This window comes from Rhinoderma darwinii, chromosome 4 (genome assembly GCF_050947455.1).
Source record: "Rhinoderma darwinii isolate aRhiDar2 chromosome 4, aRhiDar2.hap1, whole genome shotgun sequence".
Classification (NCBI taxonomy): domain Eukaryota; kingdom Metazoa; phylum Chordata; class Amphibia; order Anura; family Rhinodermatidae; genus Rhinoderma; species Rhinoderma darwinii.
The window spans coordinates 276,050,219-276,064,618 of NC_134690.1; the positions used below are offsets into that span (position 1 = coordinate 276,050,219).

A 14,400-nucleotide genomic window follows, 5' to 3' on the forward strand; every position below is an offset into this window, starting at 1 on the left:
GACATTATCATTTATTCCAAGAAGACAGAAAAAATTCTGGAATGTTCAAAGTGGTCATATAGAAATTGAAGGACGTCTGACCAGAAGGGAACTAACTTAGGACAGGAACAGACAGGATGGATAAAGGTGCCAAGGTCAGCCTGACACCTAAGAATTTAAAGAGTCTCTGTCACCAGATTATCAAATCCCTGTCTCCTATTGAATGTGATGGGCGCTGCAATGTAGATAATAGCAAAGTTTTTTTGTTTTTTAAAAAAAACGATCATTTTTGCCCAAATTAGGAGCAATTTTATATTTATGCAAATGAGCTTTTCAATGGACAACTGGGCGTGTATTGTGTTTTTACCAACTGGGCGTTGTGAATAGAAGTGTATGGCGCTGACAGATCATCATACACTTCTCATCATTCCCACCCAGCTTCTTTCGCTAAAGACACACAGCGTGATGTCACCCACAGGTCCTTCAACCTTGTCGTCGGACAAAGACGATACATCGGCTACAGGCGTCCCAAAGGTTAATATGCTCGTCTCTAGGGAGTTTGCTATGCTTACCTGCACATGGTGATGCTGCTGCAAATTCAACTGTACGCCTGGAGCTGTGGTGTCTTCTCTCTTCCGACGCCAAGGTTGAAGGACCTGTGGGTGACGTCACGCTGTGTCTGTAGTGAAAGAAGCTGGCTGGGAATGATGACGTCACCCACAGGTCTTTAGTGAAAGAAGCTGGGTGGGAACGATGAGAAGTGTATGATGCTGATTTGTCAGCGTCATACACTTCTATTCACAACGTCCAGTTGGTAAAAACACAATACACGCCCAGTTGTCCATTGAAAAGCTCATTTGCATAAATATAAAATTGCTCATAACTTGGGCAAAAATGATCGTTTTTCAAAAAAAACAAAAAACTTTGCTATTATCTACATTGCAGCGACCATCACATTCAATAGGAGATAGGGATTTGATAATCTGGTGACAGAGCCTCATTAAATCTTAAGGGGAGGCTCCCATATGTTTCAAGCGAACGGGTATAATAAACCCTATGTAAGAATTTATGGGATGGTTTGGTTGATTGTAAGTGAATATAAATCTGGGTTAACGGTTTGACCAAATCTGGGTTTCCCTATAGGTCTGTTTAACTTAGAGACAGAGGGGGGTAGGGAGAGGGCACTGAATTAGGCCTGCCTTACTATAAACTCAATAAAAAGTGACCAAGTCATACACACCCCAAAATGGTACGAATTAAAACGTCCACTAGTCTTACAAAAAACAAGCTGTCACTCAGCTCTGCCGATGAAAAAATAAAAAGCTAATATTATTATTTATTTTTTTTTAGAAAAACTAAAAAATTTGGTTTCGCTGAAACAGGGTGAAAAATTTTCTTCAATATTTAAGTGTTCTTGTTGTGCAAATGTAGTAAAACCGAAGAAAGCTATATACATTTGGTATCGCCGAATCTTACTGACCAACCGAGTAAAGCTAACATGTCATCTTTACCGCACAATGAACGCCGTAGTAACAAACCCAAAAACAATGGCTGAATTGTTTTTTTGTTCACCCCCCCCACCCCCCAACAAAAAAAGTCATACAATACATTATATATATTCCAAAATGAAGCCATTAAATACAACAGATCCCGCAGAAAACAAGCCCTCATGCGGGCGGCTATGTCGTCTGAAAAATAAAGGAAGTATGACTCGTGAAATGCGACATAGGAAAAATGAAAAAAATTAATAAACAGCCGTGTCATGAAGGTCAAAATGGGCTGCGCCCTTAGGGGGTAAAAATGTATATCACATTTTATTTTTTAATAAAAAGGTCAATCAGTGTGATTGGTGCAACTTTATAATTAGTTTTCATTAAAAATTCTTTTTACTTATTCTCTATACAGAGCAGCTGTATCGTTTGCTAAATCCTGCTCCCGTCAGGTACGCGGGACTGACAGATTTAGTTTCGGTGGGTCCTGTTTCGATCACATCTAAGTTCATAACTTAGATGTGATCGACTACAGGTGGATCCTGTGTGTCAGACATGCAGGACCCGCTGACACTGAACCAGTCCGTTCCGCGAGATTGACGGATTCCCGTCATAGCGAACAATATAGTTGCTCTGTATACAGGATAAAAAGGAGCTGTATCTCAAAAAGTAGAAATTTATTTTTAATAAACTATTATGAAGTTGCACCAATCACACTGACCTTTTTATTTTAAAAAAAATGCCTTTCAAAGGTTTAAATAGCCTTTTAACGCCTTAAAAAAATAATTTCTAATGTAATCGGTTTTTATAATGAATGCTGACATTCAGGGTATGTTCACACGATGTGTTTTCAGACGTAATTTGGCCGTTTACGCCTCGAATTACGCCTGAAAAAACGGCACCATTACGCCTCCAAACATCTGCCCATTGCTTGCAATGGGATTTACGGTGTTCTGTTCCCACGAGGCGTAATTTTACGCGTCATTTTCAAAATACGCCGCGTAAAAAGAAGTGCAGGTAATTTCTTGGGACGTTTTTGGAGCCGTTTTTCATTGACTTCATTGAAAAACAGCTCCAAAAACGTGTGAAATATGCTGTGAAAAACGCGAGTTGCTACAAAAGCGTCTGAAAATCAGGAGCTGTTTTCGCTTGGAAACGGCTCCGTATTTTCAGACGTATTTTGCTAAGCCGTGTGAGCATATCCTTAGGCCTCCTGCAGATGGGACGGGAATGCTGTGGAAATTCTGCATGTGTGTTTTGTTTTTTTGCTGTAGCGTGTGAATCAGATTGGTTTAAATTTCATCCACTTTGTTTCTACTATAATGTGGTATTTCTGTACTGAAATTCCGCAGCATTTCCGTCCCATGTTTAAGAGGCCTTAGACTATGTGCACATTATGTTTTTGGCCTATGTTTAACGTATATGCCGGGAAAAACTCCCAACATATATCTAAAGACTGTGACGGATGCTTAGGATTTAATGGTTTGCGTTCAATGTATAAGTCATGAAATTTCAGGACGTTGTTCATGACACATACGTTAAAGAGATACAATTATAGACTAAGAGTGACGAATGCCACTGTTATTCATCTGTTTAAAACATATGTCACCCATAGACTATAAGGGTATGTGCACACGATAACTGCAAATACGTCTGAAATTACGGAGCTGTTTTCATGAGAAATCAGACATAATTGCATGTACTCGTGTTTTTCGCGGCGTCTTTTACAGACTTAATTTGGAGCTGTTCTTCATTGGAGTCAATGAAAAACGGCTCCAATTACGTCCCAAGAAGTGTCCTGCACTTCTTTTGACGAGGCTGTAATTTTACGCGCCGTCTTTTGACAGCGACGCATAAAATGACAGGTCGTCGGCACAGTACATCGTAAAGCCCATTGAAAGTAATGGGCAGATGTTGGCCGACGTATTGGAGCCGTTTTTCCAGACGTAATTCGAGGCGTAAAACGTCTGAAAATAGGTCGTGTGAACCCAGCCTAATGGTATCTGTTTAAAGTATACGTCAACAACCCCTTCCCGACCGCCTAACGTAAATTAACAGGCTGCAGCGCTGGTCCTTGTGCCTGCAGCCTGTTTAGTTGATGTGTTCTCCTAAAGGAGTGCACGGTGATGCTCCTATGCCCGGCATATCTCAGTACTGGCTTCTACTAGCAGCCTTAGTACTATCGGGTCGGATCCCAGCGGTGGTCCCTGCCGATTAACCCCTTAAATGAAAACCCCTTACAACACCATGAGCATCCCTGCGACGCGATCGCGGGGTGCCGATGGTTGCTATGGCCTGCTACCGGTGGGTCAGCAATCTACAGAAGAATATTATGCCCTGCCAGAGTATACATAAGTATTGCAGGCAGGGGCGTAACTAGGAAAGACTGGGCCCCATAGCAAACTTTTGACTGGGCCCCCCCCTCCCCTGGGTGTCACACAACCCCCCCTTGTAGATAGTGCCTTTTTTACAGCCCCCCTGTAGATAACGCCATACGGCCCCCCCGTAGATAACGCCATACGGCCCCCCTGTAGATGGCGCCATACGGCCCCCCGGTAGATGGCGCCATACTGCCCCCCGTAGATGGCGCCATACTGCCCCCCGTAGATGGCGCCATACGGCCCCCCTGTAGATGGCGCCATACGGCCCCCCTGTAGATGGCGCCATACGGCCCCCCTGTAGATGGCGCCATACGGCCCCCCTGTAGATGGCGCCATACGGCCCCCCTGTAGATGGCGCCATACGGCCCCCCTGTAGATGGCGCCATACGGCCCCCCTGTAGATGGCGCCATACGGCCCCCCTGTAGATGGCGCCATACGGCCCCCCTGTAGATGGCGCCATACGGCCCCCCTGTAGATGGCGCCATACGGCCCCCCTGTAGATGGCGCCATACGGCCCCCCTGTAGATGGCGCCATACTGCCCCCCGGTAGATGGCGCCATACGGCCCCCCGTAGATGGCGCCATACGGCCCCCCTGTAGATGGCGCCATACGGCCCCCCTGTAGATGGCGCCATACGGCCCCCCCTGTAGATGGCGCCATACGGCCCCCCTGTAGATGGCGCCATACGGCCCCCTGTAGATGGCGCCATACGGCCCCCCTGTAGATGGCGCCATACGGCCCCCCTGTAGATGGCGCCATACGGCCCCCCTGTAGATGGCGCCATACGGCCCCCCTGTAGATGGCGCCATACGGCCCCCCTGTAGATGGCGCCATACGGCCCCCCTGTAGATGGCGCCATACGGCCCCCCTGTAGATGGCGCCATACGGCCCCCCTGTAGATGGCGCCATACGGCCCCCCTGTAGATGGCGCCATACGGCCCCCCTGTAGATGGCGCCATACGGCCCCCCTGTAGATGGCGCCATACGGCCCCCCTGTAGATGGCGCCATACGGCCCCCCTGTAGATGGCGCCATACGGCCCCCCTGTAGATGGCGCCATACGGCCCCCCTGTAGATGGCGCCATACGGCCCCCCTGTAGATGGCGCCATACGGCCCCCCTGTAGATGGCGCCATACGGCCCCCCTGTAGATGGCGCCATACGGCCCCCCTGTAGATGGCGCATCATACATTCCCCACCTGTAGATAGCGCCATGCAGCCCCCATGTAGATAGCGCCATGCAGCCCCCCCTGTAGATAGCGCCATACAGCCCCCCCTGTAGATAGCGCCATACAGCCCCCCCTGTAGATAACGCCATACAGCCCCCCCTGTAGGTAACGCCATACAGCCCCCCCTGTAGGTAACGCCATACAGCCCCCCCTGTAGGTAACGCCATACAGCCCCCTTTGTAAATAGCGCCATACAGCCCCCCCTGTAGATAGCGCCATACAGCCCCCCCTGTAGGTAACGCCATACAGCCCCCCCTGTAGGTAACGCCATACAGCCCCCCCTGTAGGTAACGCCATACAGCCCCCCCTGTAGGTAACGCCATACAGCCCCCTTTGTAAATAGCGCCATACAGCCCCCCCCTGTAGATGGCGCCATACAGCCCTCCCCTGTAGATGGCGCCATGCAGCCCCCCCCCCCGTAGGTAACGCCATGCAGCCCCCCCTTGTAGGTAACGCCATGCAACCCCCCCCTGTAGGTAACGCCATGCAGCCCCAACCCCCCAAAAAAATCCGACCCATAGTGTGTCCTACAAAAGACATGTATCCCCTATCCACAGGATAGGGGATACATGTGTGATCGCTGGCACTGATAAGGAGAACGGAAAGTCCCCTGAAGTTCTCCATGACTAACCTCTGACTTCCGTAGTCTGCGCAGCTCAATAAAAATGAAAGGAGCGCTGGTTACGCATGCGCACAAGCACGAACGGCGCTCCATTTATTTCTACGGAGCTGCCGATACAGACCCGGAAGTCCGAGATTTGTGATGGAGAACTTCAGGGGACTTTCGGTCCCCCGTTCTCACTATCGCTGCCAGCGATCACACGTATCCCCTATCCTGTGGATAGGGGATACATGTCTTATGTAGGAACAACCTGTTTAATGGCAGATCGGGGAGATACCTCCCTGCTCTGCCATAGTGTTCAGTGGTGTCCCGCTGTAGCAGCCATAGCGGCAGCTAGCGGACCCTCTGGTCATGGTGGGGGCCCGTGACGGAGGGCGACACCGGCCCCCTCATGCCACGGGCCCCGTAGCAGCGGTAGTTACGCCACTGATTGCAGGGTATTATACCAATGACCAGACGGTTGGACCTTTTTAAGTGCCTAGTGGGATTAGAAAAAACAAAAAAGTAAAAAAAAAAAAAAAAGTAAAAGTTTGAAGTAATAAAATTAAAAATCACTCTTCTTTCCTTATCAAGTCCTTTATTATTATCATACATAATTGGTATTGCCGCCTGAACTATAAAAAGATGTTATTTATCCCGCCCAGTAAACGCCGTAAAAATAAAAAACAGTACCAGAATCTTTTTTTAGTCACTTAACCTCCCAAAAAATTGAATAAAAAGGGATCAAAAAGTTGCATGTACCAATAAAAACTACAGTTCGTTCTGAAAAAAAGAAAGAAAAGTGATTTTATTGTGCAAACACCGTAAAACAAACTATATGAATACGTTATCGCCGTAATTGCATCAATCCGCAGAATAAATTAAATATGTAGTTTATAGTGCGCGGTGAACGCCACAAAAAAAATAATAAAAAAACAATAGCATAATTGTGGTTTTTTTTTTGGTCACCAAGCCTCTCAAAAAACAGAATAAAGGATTATCAAAAAACTTTCATGTACCGAAAAAAACTTCAGATTGTCCCACAAAAAATAAGCCCTTACACCTCCTGTCGCAAAAAAACAAAAAAGTTCTGCCTCTCAGAATATGGCGACACAAAACGTGCAGTGTGTTCCAAAAGGGGGATAATGCCATACCCGGAGGAACCTACTTAACAGTTTATGAGATTTGTCTTCAGTGGCACAAGCTGGGTATAACATATTGTGCACTAAAATGGCATATCAGTGAAAAATCTACTGCGCATTATTTTCTAGTAAAATAGTATTGGGTCAAAATGCCCAGCTTCAAAAGTTTCCCCCCACCCATATACTAATGTGCCACAAACAGGAAGTTAATATCACCAACCATTCCCTTTTTATTTAGGTGTATCCATATAAATGGCCCACCCTGTATAATCAATGAGGCACTGCGTGCACTAACATCCCTCTCTACCTGTCACCACCTCACCTGGTCTCCGACATTGCCGGATTCATACAACCGTGATTAGACCGTGAAAAAAAAATGTCCATTAAAAACTGATCAATGGTCAGTTTTTCATGTCCATTTTGCATCAGTGTCTCCAAATTCTCATCCATTTCCAGTCCGTCTTTCATATCCGTAAAAAAAAGGATGGATTACGTTTGTCAGGGTAGATAGTGCTCCAGTGCCTACATATAGTGCCACAGTTCCCACATATAGTGACATAGTGCCACGGTGCCCACATGTAGTGACAGTGCCACCCACAATATAGTGCCCATGTAGACCGTACCACACCCCCTTGCAGATAGCACCCCCACGTAGATCGTACCCCACCTTGTAAATCGCAGCACCACCCCCTCCCTTGTAGATAGCACCCCCACCCCTTGTACATCGCAGCACCACCCACAGCAGAGGTTGTCGTTGCTTTGGCCAGTGATTCAGCTCCTAGTGGGAGCTACAGCAGCGCGATCTATAAGGGGGGAGTTGTGGTGCGATGTACAAGGGGGTGGTGGTGCAATCTATAAAGGTACAAGGGGGGGTGGTGCGAGCTACAAGGTACAAGGGGGGGTGCGATCAAGTGGGTGCTACCTACAGCAGCGCAATCTAAAAAGGTGGGTTGTGGTGCGATGTATAAGGGGTGGTGGTGTGGCTATGTACTAGGAGTCCCTGCTTCCCTCCGGAGCTGTTCCGTGCTGTATAATTTTGTTAGAGCAGTTACGTAGGGGAAGCAGAGACCAAACGGAGTGGATCAGGCAGTAAGCGGCGGGGCGGAGCTTCCTCCTGCAGCACAACGCGACGGCGCCACTAAAGAATCGATTCTACGATTCTGTTAAAAATCAGAATCGTGAGAGTCCTTGAGGGCGACTTAAATTAATGTGATCGCCCAGCCCTACTTGAGGGGTATAGATTCCAAATAGGTGGTCACTTCTCAAGGGTTTGTTTTAATATTTGACCTTCGAGCCCTGCAATTGTGGGCCGATGCAGTGAAAAATCGCCAATTAGACCTCAAATGCGCATAGTGCTCTTCATTCCTGAGCCCTGCCATATGTCCAGGCAAATGCTAAATGTCATCAGGAGTGTAGCTTCCAAAATGGGGTTACTACTCTGAGTTTTCCACGATACTCTGGAACCTTAGGGGCTTTGCAACGAATACCAATCCAGCAAAATATGCACTCTAAAAGCCAAATGGCGCTCCTTCCCTTCTGAGCTCTGTCGTGTGCCCAAACAGCAGTTTAGGACCACACATGGGGAATTGCCGTACTCTGGAGAAATTAAGTAACAAATTGTGTGGTGTTTTTCTCCTATTACCCCTTTTAAAAATGAAAAATTGGGAGCTAAAAGAACATAGTTTTGGAGAACATAACATTTTTCATTTTCACAGCCCAATTATAATAAAATCTATGAAACACCTGTGGGGTCAAAATGCTCACTATGTCCCTAGATGAATGCCCTGAGGGGTGTCGTTTCCCAAATGGAGTCAGTTCTCAGGGGTTTCTATTGTACTGGTTCCTCGGGGGCTCTGCAAATGCGACATGGTGCATAAAAACCAATCCAGCAGAATCTGCATGCCAAGTAGCGCTCCTACAATTCTGAGCCCTGCCGTGTGTCCAAACAGAAGGTTATGACCACATGTGGGGATTTGCTGTACTTGGGAGAAATTGTTTTACAAATGTTGGGGTTCTTTTTCTTTTTTTAACCCTTGTGAAAATGAAACCATTCTACATTTTAGTAGGAAAAAAGTTTTTTTTATTTAATTTACCCGGCCGAATACGAATATATTTTGCAAAAAAAACTTTTGGGTTTAAGTGCTCACTATAACCCTAGTTAGATTCCTTGAGGGCTGTTGTTTCCCTAATGGAGTCACGTTTGGGTAGTTTACACTGTTTTGCAAATTTCGACACAGTACCCAAAAAACAATCTAGCAGAATTTGAGCTCCAATAGTCAAATGACGCTCCTTCCCTTCTGAGCTCTGTTTATGACCACATATGGGGTATTATCGTACTCGGGAGAAATTGCTTAACAAACATTGTTGTGCATTTTCTCCTTTTATTCTTTGTGAAAATGAGAAAAATCTAAGCTAAAACTGCTTTTTGCATGAAAAAATTTAGAAATTCAGCAAAAAAACCTCTGGGGGTTAAAATGCTCTACCGCACGCTTAGATGAATTCGTTGGGAGTGTAGTTTCTAAAATGGTGCTTTTTTGGGGGTTTTTCCTATGTTTTGGCACCACAAGACCAAGTCAAACCTGACATGGTTTTGTTTTAATGCTTAAAGGGTTAAGAAACTTTCTAAATGCTGTTTTAAATAATTTGTGGGGTAGAGTTTTTAAAATAGGGTGATTTATGGAGGATTTTAATATATAGGCCCCTCAAATTCCCTTCCGAACTGAACTGGTCCCTAAAAAAAGGCTTTTGAAATTTTCTTGAAAATGTGAGAAATTTCTGCTAACTTACTACAAAAATAAAAGAATGTTAAACAAAACGGATGCAAATATAAAGTAGACGTATGGGAAATGTGAACTATGATATTGCAGCCCATGGCATAAACGATCTAATGATCGCAGGTTCAAGCCCCTTAGGGCGGCTAAAAAAATAGTAATAAAAAAAGTTGTAAAAATTCTAAATCGCCCTTTTTCCCTAGATCACATATAAAAATAATCCAAAATAAACAAACACATTGGGTATCCCCTTGTCCGAAAATGGCCAAACTATACAAAATATTTTTCCAATACGGTGAACGCCGTAGTGGGGGGAAAAAGGTCAAAATATTGAATCAGTTTTTTTCCTACTTCAAACCCCCCAAAAAATTGAAGTGATCGCAAATGCCAGACATTCCCCAGAATGGTGATAATAAAAATGTAATAAATCCACGTACAAAAATATGCTTTACATAGCTCTGTATATATATTAAGAACTCTTATGTACAATACATAAGATACTGGTCAAGATTTATTGATGACGTTCTAATAGTATGGTCAGGCACCCCAACACCGTTTGAGGATTTCATTCTGTACATTAATACGAATAATCTAAACATGGAATTTACTGTAAATTTTGGGGGTGATAGTGTAGAATTTTTAGATGTCAAAATTAAGGCAGATGAGGATTGCACACTAGTGGATTCCGTAAACTCACAGCTACTACCGGTAATGCACTTTTGCATCATGATAGTTTCCACCCGCCACATGTTAAGATGTCATTGCCGTATGGTCAACTTCTAAGGTTAAAACGTATTAACAGTGATTTTATAATCTATTTTTAGAACAATCAATGGAATTGATGGACAGACTGATAGCAACAGGGTACAATGAGGAACTACTGTCAGAATCTGTTTCTAGAGTACTCCAATGTGATCGCAACAAATTACTTTTGAAAAATCTGAAGAGAGATCGAACGATAGGATTTGCGTTTTCTTTCCAATAGTCTATTAGCAGGTCTTATTAATAGTGCCATTAGGAAACATTGGCACACTATAGAGGCTGATATGGACTTAGCAGAAAAAGCCTGACACCCACCCATTGTTTCATTCAGAAGATGTAAGAATTTACAGGATAAATTGGTAAAGGGTCGGTTGTTTGGACAGGAAAGGCGATTGGATATTGCCTCAATAGGTAATCATAAATGTGCCAATTGTTGTTGTCTTTTTGGACATATGTGGGTGCGGTACACCACAATATCTCACATCTCATTACCTGTAGATCCAATTTTTTAGTTTGTGATATTTTGCCCTTGCAAATTTTTTTATATAGGCAAAACAGTACTGCCAGTTTTCAAACTATTTCGTGAGCATATATATATATATATATATACACACTCAATTGGCGCAGAAAAGGCTAATCCTTTGGCTAATAAATCATATACGGCAAGTACATGGGGGGTGATCCCAAGTGTATGTTATCTGCTGGTTTACCCGTGTGTTCACCCCATTTGATGGCAGTGATCGACACGTGAAGCTGTTGCGTTGTGAGGCCAATTGGATAATCAAAACTGAGGCATTGGGACTTTTGGGTCTGAATGATAGAAACAATCTGCCTTTTTTAAAGTAGATCAACAATTTCACTCTGATTACCATTATATTGTACTTGGTTTTATCAATATTTATGTCTAAAATGTTGGTCATTTATAATTGTTACATAGAACGGTATTTATTGCTTATGTATGGCTAGGGGATTTAAGGCTATGTTCACACAGAGTTTTTTTGCAGGCGGAATTTCTGCCTCAAAATTCCGCTTGGAAGTTTGAGGCAGATTTTCCTCTCCCTGCACGCCGATTTTCGCAGCGTTTTTCGCCCGCGGCCATTGAGCACCGCGAAATCCGCTTTCTCTGCCTCCCATTGAAGTCAATGGGAGGTCAGTGGCGTAAACGCCCGAAGATAGGGCATGTCCCTTCTTTCTTCCGCGAGACGGTTTTACCGCTCGCGGGAAAAAGACTCCTCCGCCTCCCATCGAAATCAATGTGAGGCATTTTCGGGGCGTTTTTGACGAGTTTTAGTTTTGCGGCGCGGTTTCTGCATCAAAAAACTCTGTGTGAACATAGCCTAAGTGCGAGCGCACTCAATTCCAGCAGGCTTGAGAAAGCGTCTGAAGGACCCGAAACGGCTGTAGGCCAACTGTCTTGTCCGTGTCTCCCTTGTCTTGTTCGCCACTATTTATGAATTAAAAATCTTTTGGAAAGCGGTGAGTGCCGGGTTATTATTTTCTTTTTTTTTTTTACACGTTTATTTTGTATTGTACTATCTGTCTTACAAGCAGATGCATACAAATTTAGAAAAAATGCTAATTTTTTCCAAATTTTCTCTAAATCTAGGTGTTTTTCACAAATAAATACTGAATGTATCAACTAAATTTTACAAATTACAAAGTTATTACCACGTAAAGTGACACATGTCAGATTTGAAGAAATTGGCCTGGTCCTTAAGGACGCAGCGTAGTTTTGGCCGTAAAGAGGCTCTGTCACCACATTATAAGTGCCTTATCTCCTACATAATCTGATCGGCGCTGTAATGTAAATTACAGCAGTGGTTTTTATTTTGAAAAACGATAATTTTTGACTGTTTATGAATAATTTTAGATTTATGCTAATTAGTTTCTTTATAGACAACTGGGCATGTTTTTTTACTTTTTACCAACTGGGCGTTGTACAATCAGTGACCAATCAGAGTCATACACTTCTCATTGTTCCAGCTTCTTTCACTGTAACAATGGGCTGGAACAATGAGAAGTGTATGACGCTGATTGGTCAGCGTCATACACTCCTCTGTACAATGCCCAGTTGGTAAAAAGTAAAAACACGCCCAGTTGTCTATTAAGAAACAAATTAGCATAAATCTAAAATTGTTCATAACTCCGTCAAAAATGATCGTTTTTCAAAATGAAAACCACTGCTGTTACCTACATTACAGCGCCGATCACATTATGTAGGAGATAGGGAATTTATAATCTGGTGACAGAGCCTCTCTATGGCTCAGAGCCCATTTTTCAAATCTGATATGTGTCACTTTATATGGTAATAACTCTAGAATGCTTTTACCTATCCAAGCGATTCGAGAGATTTTCTCGTGACACATTGGGCTTTATGGTAGTGGTAAAATTTGGTCGATACATTGTGTTTATTTGTGTAAAACAGCAAAATTTACAGAAAATATGGAAAAATTTACATTTTCCTAAATCTAATTGTATCTGCTTGTATGGCAGATGGTTACGCCACACAAAATAATTACTAATTAACATTTCCCATAGGTCTACTTTAGATTGGCATAGTTTTTTTTCAAACATTCTTTTATTTTTCTTGGACGTTACAAGGCTTAGAACATAAACCGGAATTTCTGGTATTTTTAAGAAAATTTCAAAAGCCTTTTTTTTTTTTTAAGGTACCTGTTCAGTTCTGAAGTGGCTTTGAGGGTCCTATATTAGAAACCCCCATAAAACATCCCATTTTAAAAACTAGACCCCTCGAAGTATTCAAAACAGCATTTAGAAAGTGTTTTAACCCTTGAGGCATTTCACAGGAATTAAAGCAAAGTGGAAGTGAAATTTGCAAACTTAATTTTTCTTGCAGAAAGTAAATTTTATTCCATTTTTTTTCCTGTAGCACAGAAGGTTTTACCAGAGAAACACTACTAAATATGTATTGTCCAGATTCTGCAGTTTTTAGAAATGTCCCACATGTGGCTCTAGTGTGCTCTTGGACTAAAACAAAGGCCTCGGAAGCAAAGAAGCATCTAGTGCTTTTGGGGCCTCCCTTTTTTTTTTATTGGAATATTTTTTAGGCAACATGACAGGTTTGTAGAGGTGTTGTGGTGCCAAAACCGTAGGAATCCCCCAAAAGTGACCCCATTTTGGAAACTACACCCCTCAAGGAATTAATTTATGGTTGTTACCATTTTGACCCCACAGTTCTTTCACAGCACATATTTGAATTGGGCTGGGAAATAAAAAAAATGAAATTTTTCCAATAACATGTCCGTTTTGATAAAAATTTCTTATTTTCACAGGGAACAAAAAAAACCATTTTGTTGCCCAATTTCTACAGAGTGCGTCAATACCCCATTTGTGGTGATAAATTGCCACTTGGGCCCATGGGAGGACCACCATTTGGCCTACTGGAGCTTTTCTGGTGCTAAGTCATGTATGCAGAACCCCTTTGGTACAGAAGTGACCCAATTTTAAGAACTACACCCCTTAAGGCATTCATCTAGAGTAGTAGTGAGCATTTTGACCCCACAGTTATTGTGGAAGAGGTAATGCGCAGCAGATGTGCAGAGTGAAATGGCATATATGTATAGAAAATTGCAAATCTCAGTGTCCGATATATTGTGCCCAGTATGTGCCACCAGAGAAATACACCCCACAATTTGTAATGTGGGTTTTCCCGGGTACGGCAATACCCTACATGTGGCTGTTATCTGCTTCCTGGGCACACAGCAGCGCTAAGAAGGGAAAGATGAGGGGGATAAGCTGTGCGGAGTGCATCAGGGTAAATTAAAAATCAAGGGATGTATGGTAAATTTTAAAACACTCTTTCATTTTCGGGACACGTGTCACATTGATGTATTGTGTCCTTCCTTATCCCCCTCTTATAGCAGACTCTGCACCTCTTTTGACTCTATCCCTTCCCACCAGTTTGGGGAACTTCTCCTGGAAAGTGTTGCCCTGGTACCATGCGTGTGGCCTGGCTTCCAGAAGTACTGGGTGCCCCCCCCTTCCTGGTCCCTAAAAATTAGGTTCTTGATAACCACCTTGAAATT

At 43.6% G+C, this 14,400-nt stretch overlaps 1 protein-coding gene across 1 annotated transcript in view; it reads left to right on the forward strand.

Annotated features, from left to right (window-relative positions):
- The window catches only part of ARID4B (AT-rich interaction domain 4B), a 168,793-nt gene that overhangs the window by 13,845 nt on the left and 140,548 nt on the right, over nt 1-14,400 (forward strand). The window lies entirely within an intron of this gene.